We start from the raw sequence: 7334 nt of genomic DNA on the forward strand, positions 1-7334 counted from the left end.
AATTCTGCAATTCTGTAGTGAATGAATAATGGGGGCGCATGAAAAGAAATTTCAACTTTCAACAAAACAAGAAAATATTCAGTTTGCATTTCTCAGTTTTTTGTTCATTTGAAGCGATTCTGAATCTGTTTTTGTGCAATGGAGAAAAACGTTGAATTGCCAGCCAAAACATTTTAAGTATGTATATGTTTACACGACACACAACAAACACATCTGCTCTTATTCCAGATTCCCACAGGAAAACAAAATAACTGGCACAACCTTTTAACCCTTTTTTCAAATGAATGTTTTTATTTTTCCTGAAAATGTAAAATTAATGCGTAACTTTACTAGTTACTTTAAAAAGTAATCTGATTACATAACTTAAGTTACTTGTAATGCATTCTCCCAACACTGCATTTCAGTACATTTACACATACCAGTGGTGGTTTAGTAATTCCTCTGCAGGCTATGTCTGAATAATTGAATATGTGGCTTCACCTGCTGGTCATCACATGAATCATTTGATGACCGCTAAATCTAGCAAGTGAATTTAGGTCTAATAATTAATACTTTAAAAGTTTTCAGGTTTAAATGTTGAAATGATGAAAAGATCGTTCATTAACATTTTTAGAGCAGCCAGGAAATCTAGCTCCCAGCCAGGTTAGGTTTACTCAGATTATTTTAAAGGGATGGTTCATTTACACACCATACGCTTCATCACATGGTTCTGAAAACTATGGACGTCAATTGTTGCAGGTTACCAAAATATTCAAAATATCTTCTTTTGTGTACAAGAAAAACAACATTTCAAACAGGTTTGTGACAAGTTTAGGTTGAATGGTGTTCAGAATTTGGGTCAACTATCCCTTTAAAGGAATCAAATGTTACTAAAATTGTTTCTATTAAATAAAATAAACTTTCATGAAAGAAACTTATTTCGATAAATCAATTGCACTGCTCGATTTTTACTGCGTAATGGAGATTCATGTGTTTGATCAGGCTATGTGTTTCCTGGATGAATGAAAATGAAACTGAAAGCTAGTTAGTAAAGGCCAATCAGCTTGTTTTATACTGTTGAGGAAGTGTACTACACCTCGATTTGAACCTGTCACAGTCCAACTTACTTCAAAAACGAGTGTTGAACCACGGAGGAAGAGATTTGCTTTCACGATGATAATTCCATCAGCTATTGTTTTAGTTTTAAGCTGTCTGTCTTACTATTACTTTAATTCTACTCAGCCGAACGATTTGTCTTTTAATCCTGCAGGTGAGTTTGACCACATTTATATTTGACCTTACAAGAGGACAGATCTACCAAAAATGAAAATAAGCGAAAACTAAATAATGTTGTGTGTGGATTTATCAGCTATATCAGGGGTCTGGAACCTTTTTTCAGCAAAGAGCCATTTTCTGATTTTTTTTGGCAAATGCATTTTTTAAAGAGCCATTGGGGATATATTTGAATCAATCACATGGCAAGTCCATGTATTAAGAAAGTGCAATTTATAGAATTTCTGGTCACACTTTATTTTGATGGTCCATTTATTGAATTATGTTACATGCATCTACATGCCAGGTTGGGGTTAGGGTTGGGGTAAGTTGACATGCACTTGCAAAGTTTCTTATAGTCAGTTTAAATGTCTGTTAAGGAGCAGCAACAGATATTAAGCAGACAGTTCTTTTGTCATCACCACTCATGAATGTTTGAATTTACGTGCGCAAGGTTACCAATAGAAATGTAAGTTGCATGCCCTTTTTTGGTGTCTCGATTCAAGTTAGGCCTAATCCACAGAGCTGAACACGTGCATTGTTTGAAACGTCCTTTTATTCTTAGTCATTTGCTGCAAAAATAAACAATAAAAAAAGTTATTTTAATTGTATTTTAAATAGGAAAATAGTAATAAGAGAACCGTTTTAATTTTTTATTGAAGGGAGACAGCTGGAGAGGAACATGTTTTTTGGTCAAAGAGCCATGTGGCTCCTGAGCTATAAGCAGGTCACACCCGGAAGCGCCGCTGGGCGCCGCGCACATGACAGTTAAAAGTATCACACACCAGTGTATCACATATAGTTTTCGCATTATGAGTGAAACATACTGTCAAAAAAATGTAGACAGTCTTTTTGTTCTTAGATTAGGCTATGTCTGTAAAATGCATATGACCAGAGCAGCTGCTTTGTTCACTGTACAGAACACTTGGTTTGTTTGTCACTGGACGTTTGATATTTGCAAATTTAGGGACCGTCTCTATTCTATACAAACATTTGTATACACGTTTCTAACTTCAATAGCAATTGAGAAGAAATGGAGATTCACGTGTTTGATCAGGCTATGTGTTCCTGGATGAATAAAAATGAAACTGAAAGCTGTTGAGGAAGTGTAGCTACACCTCCATTTGAATCTGTCAATGCCCAACTATTTTCAAAAACGAAAGTGTTGAGCCAAGAAGGAATAGATTTGCTTTAATGGTAATGATTCTATCAGATATAATTGTTGGATACAATTTATCAGCTGCTTTTTTTTTTACTGTACAGAACAATTGGTTTGTTTGTCATTGGATGTTTGTTACTTTGTTATTCACGAATTTAGGGAACGTCTCTAAAGTGATTTTCAATAGTGCTGCACAATTAATCGAAAAAAGATCAAGATCTCGATTCGACCCTACACACGATCTTAATTCAGCTTTTTCTACAATTCAGCCAATATTTTTAAGGTCAGGAGAGAAGCTTAAAGGTGCTCGCACAAGTCTTCACAGCAACATTGACACCTTGGAGTGGCGTTAAAAGTGTCATATGCTGTATTTATAAGGTATAATTCACCCAGAAATGTCATTTCTGTCTTCATGTAATGATGTTCGCCGCCCGAAATCACACGTGAGCTGACCGCGAGGCTGTTTGTTTGTGCACGCAGCATGCCAATGACGGCTACTTAGTGACAGAACCTGCATAGGCTGTGAATAATAATTAATAAATTTGTAAATAACGTTCAGTTCGTTGCACAGAGCGATCGTGTTGAGAGCCGCACTGAAAGAATGACTTGCATGTGTGTGTTTTTTTCAGTGGCGCAGCCATGAGCTGCACTAGGAAGTGAAAGTGAATACTGGCCCCACATCATTTAAATGATTATAACGCTTATTACGGTTATGATTACGACAAGCATTTGATATGTTTTTCATATGTCTTTCATAGCGACACAGAGTGTTGTGCATGAAAATAAATGTTTTACAGTGTCAGTATAACTACTCTAGCTTATATAATGTTGAAAGTTGTATTCTGATGACATCATTTTACTGTGCATAAACAAACAGGACATATTTAATGTCTGTTCAAGTCCACCATAGTGATTGTACAAAATGTAGCATTTTAAGCAACAGTAGACCTACACATAGGCCTAATATTATTACTGTTTTTTTACCATATCGTCACTTTAGAATTAGTTTCTATCTGACATTTTGTCACAATTGAGTTATTGACATATTCGTATTAAATGAAAACTTATTGTTTACATTTTAAGACTTTTAAAAAAACAAATGTTGCACACATACTGTTTGCTTTATGGATTGCAAAAACTTTGAAGCTCAATATCTCAAAATCATTCAGAACGCAGATAGAACCTTATAATTCCACGTGACGATATGTTTGAGAATTATCAATAATAATAGCCTACTCTTATTAACCTTTTTTTAACATAAAGATCGTAAAGAAGAGAAAGAATCGTGATCTTGATTTTAAGCAAAAAAAAATAAATCGTGATTCACATTTTAGCCAGAATGGTGCAGCCCTAATATTCAACAGTTATATACACGTTTCTAACTTATCTAACCTATAGAAAACGAATTACAATCACACCGTAGTTCTCAAAAATAATGCACACTTTTAATTGATTTTGTATATAGATAACCCCTTGTGAAAGAGATGCTACATCTCAAACGGTTAATCCTAAACAATACAATTAGTTTCAACTTTAACTCTTGATCTATGATGGAGCCCACTATGTCATATAGTGTCAGTACTATTAATGTAGATCTGAATAACCACGTACTAATAAATAATCATAATTTAATTGCTTGTTACCTGTGAGTAGTCTACTGTTATATTGTATTAGAGTATCACGTCATGTGCTGTAATTTGTTTTAAAACTTTTTTAACACCACAATAAGCTAAGCATTGCCACATTGTGCATTGAAATTTGTGCATGCTGTGAACTTTGCAGTTTTCAATTAGGCAAAACCAGCCATCAGTATGTAAACTATCATTGCAAACCTCAAAAATAAAATTTTTTTTTTTTTTTCCAGGTTTGAAGTCAGATTTAAGAAATGCCCTCTTTGGGCAGCACATTGCCTCTGATGTTGTACTAAAAGCTGTCTCCTCGTTTATGGCTGACAAAAACCCAAACAAACCTCTGGTGCTCTCTTTTCACGGGATTATGGGAACTGGAAAAAACCACGCCTCTAAAATCATCGCAAGAAACATGTATGAAAAAGGGGAGAAAAGCAACACATGCACACATTTATATCTCCGTTTCATTTCCCACACAAAGAAAATGTGCACATGTACAGTGTAAGTAATATATAGTTTTTTTTTCTACAAAAATTCTGAGCTCTGTTTTTTCTAGCCTTTAACTAATTGTATAACTATAAACTGTGGTTTTCTTGTTCTTGATATTCAGGCTCAGCTAAAGCAGTGGATTCATGGAAATGTATCCAGCTTTCCCCACTCCATGTTTATATTGATGAAATGGACAAGATGCATCCAGAGCTGATCGACATCCTAAAACCTTTTCTGGACTACAATGACAATGTGGATGGAGTTTCATTTAAAAATGCGATCTTCATTTTTCTCAGGTGGTGCACTAAAAAGTTATTTTCAGATCTGAGTGGCGTAATAATTAAATTCCTCTGCTCGTCTAATAAACTGTCACTAAGGATGATCTGTGTTTATTTATAGTAATGCCGGTGGGAATGTGATCGTTAACTTGGCTCTGGATTTCTGGAGAAAAGAGAAAAGTCGGGATGAACTAAGGATGAACAGTAGCGACCTGGAGACCAAAATCTCCAATGAAATCTTTAATGGAAACAACCGTATGTATTGATGATGCACTAAAATATAGAGATTTTTATGACAATATGTTTATGACTAATGACTCATTGTAACTGATGCTGTTTTTCTACTTCTGATCATTAAGTCTATGGTCTCTTAATTTAACAGTCCCTCACAGTGACTACCGCCAAACTGAAAGCAAAACAAACATTGTGGCATTAAAACACAATCTCATGGCAATTCGTAACTTTTTGATTTAGTGGCTAATTCGTATGAATTCGTACGATCTAATTCGTACATTTTCGTACGATTTGCTCATCCCCCAATGGCGGTTGGGTTTAGGGGTGGGGTTAGGTGCCATGCCTCCTTTTTAAAATCGTAAAATTTTGTACGACTGAACTCGTACGAATTCATACGAATTAGCCACTAAACTGACAAAACGTAAAATACTTATGTTTTCTCGTGAGATCTCGAGAGAATCCCTCCGTCGCATTTACTTGCTAGCTTTCTGCAACTCTCCCATGGTCACCCACTGAAGCTAAGCAGGGCTGTGCCTGGTCAGTACCTGGATGGGAGACCACATGGGAAAGCCAGGTTGCTGTCGGAAGTGGTGTGAGTGAGACCAGCAAGGGGGCGCTCAACCTGCAATCTGTGTGTGTCCTAACGCCCCAGTATATTGATGGGGACTTTATGCTGCTCAGTGAGTGCTATCTTTTGCTTGAGACGTTAAACAGAGGTCCTGACTCTCTGTGGTTGTTAAAAATCCCAGGCTGTCCTTCAAAAAAGAGTAGGGGTTTAACCCCGGAATCCTGACCAAATTTGCTCACTGGCCTCTGTCCATCATTGCCTCATAACTATGCCCATACCATAATTGGCTTCATCACTCTGTCTCCTCTCCACCAATCAGCTGGTGTGTGGTGTGCGGTCTAGCGCAATATGGCTGCCGTCGCATCGTCCAGGTGGATGCTGCACACTGGTGGTGGACGAGGAGATTCTCCCCAATGTGTAAAGCAAATGGTAATTACTCAACTGTGGGGTTTGTCCTTATTTGATGCTTCGGGGTAATACAAACCAGCATTTTCTTAGAGCGTAGTGACTGTAGAGTATTAATGGTTGTTCAGTGATTTTGAGTTCAATCATCTCAAAACTTAATATTCTCCTTGCAGCTGTATTTCCTCATAGTTTTATATATGTTTATTGTACATGCATTTCTATCTGTGTTTAACCTACATAATTCTATATTTTGGCATTCAAATGTTTAAACTAAACACATTGTGTATCTGTTCTACAGGTGGATTTTGGCACTCCAGTCTCATAGAGCATCATCTGATTGATCACTTTATTCCTTTCCTACCTCTGGAGCTGAAACATGTGCGTCAGTGTGTCTTGAATGAGATGAAGTATCTGAACATCACCCTAGACTCTGATCTGGCAGATAAAGTGGCCAGAGACATGCCTTTTTCCCTGTTGAAGAGAAAATCTTTGCTGTTAAAGGCTGCAAGTCAGTCAGACAGAAGTTGGTGCTGCATGCTCATTAATAGAATACGCACTTGTTCACCTTATTTTTGACCCTGCACCACAAAACCACCATCTTCCGTTACATGGGTATATTAATGCTATTGGAAAAGCTAAAAGTACATTGTAGATTTTATAATAACTGAGTTTGAAGGATAGATTTTTCTTTTATACCAAAATTTAATAGAATATTATTAAAGATTATGTTCCATCAAGAAATTTAGTATCAAAACTGGTAATAAGCTACTTAATTTGGACAATTTCAATAGTGATTTTTCTCTTTATATTTTTTAAACACTCCATATTTTCAAGTACTTTCAATATCAAATAGTGAGATAACAAACCATACATCAAAGAACAGCTTATTTATTCAGATTTCAGATGATGCATACATTTCAATTTAGAAAAATTGACGCTTGATGACTAGTTTTGTTGTATGAGTTGCTTTTTGAATGTTACTTTCATGTTTCTATTTTACATGTTAAAGTACATAGTTTGATTAATGTCATTATGTCAGCTACTTTGTAGTTATGCTATTCTAATAACTTTGGTTTGAGGCTAGAAACAAAAGAGAAAAAATATGCCATTTGTTTTCTTTTTCTCTACTCCCTGTGCTTTTCAGTCTACACTCTTTAAAGTCCTGTCCATTAAAAGCTGTAAAACTGACTCTGATTTATTAGAAAATAATGTACAAAGTGTAATATGGTAATTACATATATTTAACCCAACTGTGGGGTTTGTCCTTATTTGATGCTTTGGGGTGATACAAACCAACCTCTTTTAACCTCTAACGTGCAAAT

General features: G+C 35.9%; 1 pseudogene; it reads left to right on the forward strand.

Moving 5' to 3' along the window:
- The first annotated feature begins 1123 nt into the window (after positions 1-1123).
- LOC130217836 (torsin-1A-like) lies at positions 1124-6764 on the forward strand (annotated as a pseudogene).
- The last annotated feature ends 570 nt before the right edge of the window (positions 6765-7334 follow it).

Source organism: Danio aesculapii, chromosome 23 (genome assembly GCF_903798145.1).
Source record: "Danio aesculapii chromosome 23, fDanAes4.1, whole genome shotgun sequence".
In the NCBI taxonomy this organism is placed as follows: Eukaryota; Metazoa; Chordata; class Actinopteri; order Cypriniformes; family Danionidae; genus Danio; species Danio aesculapii.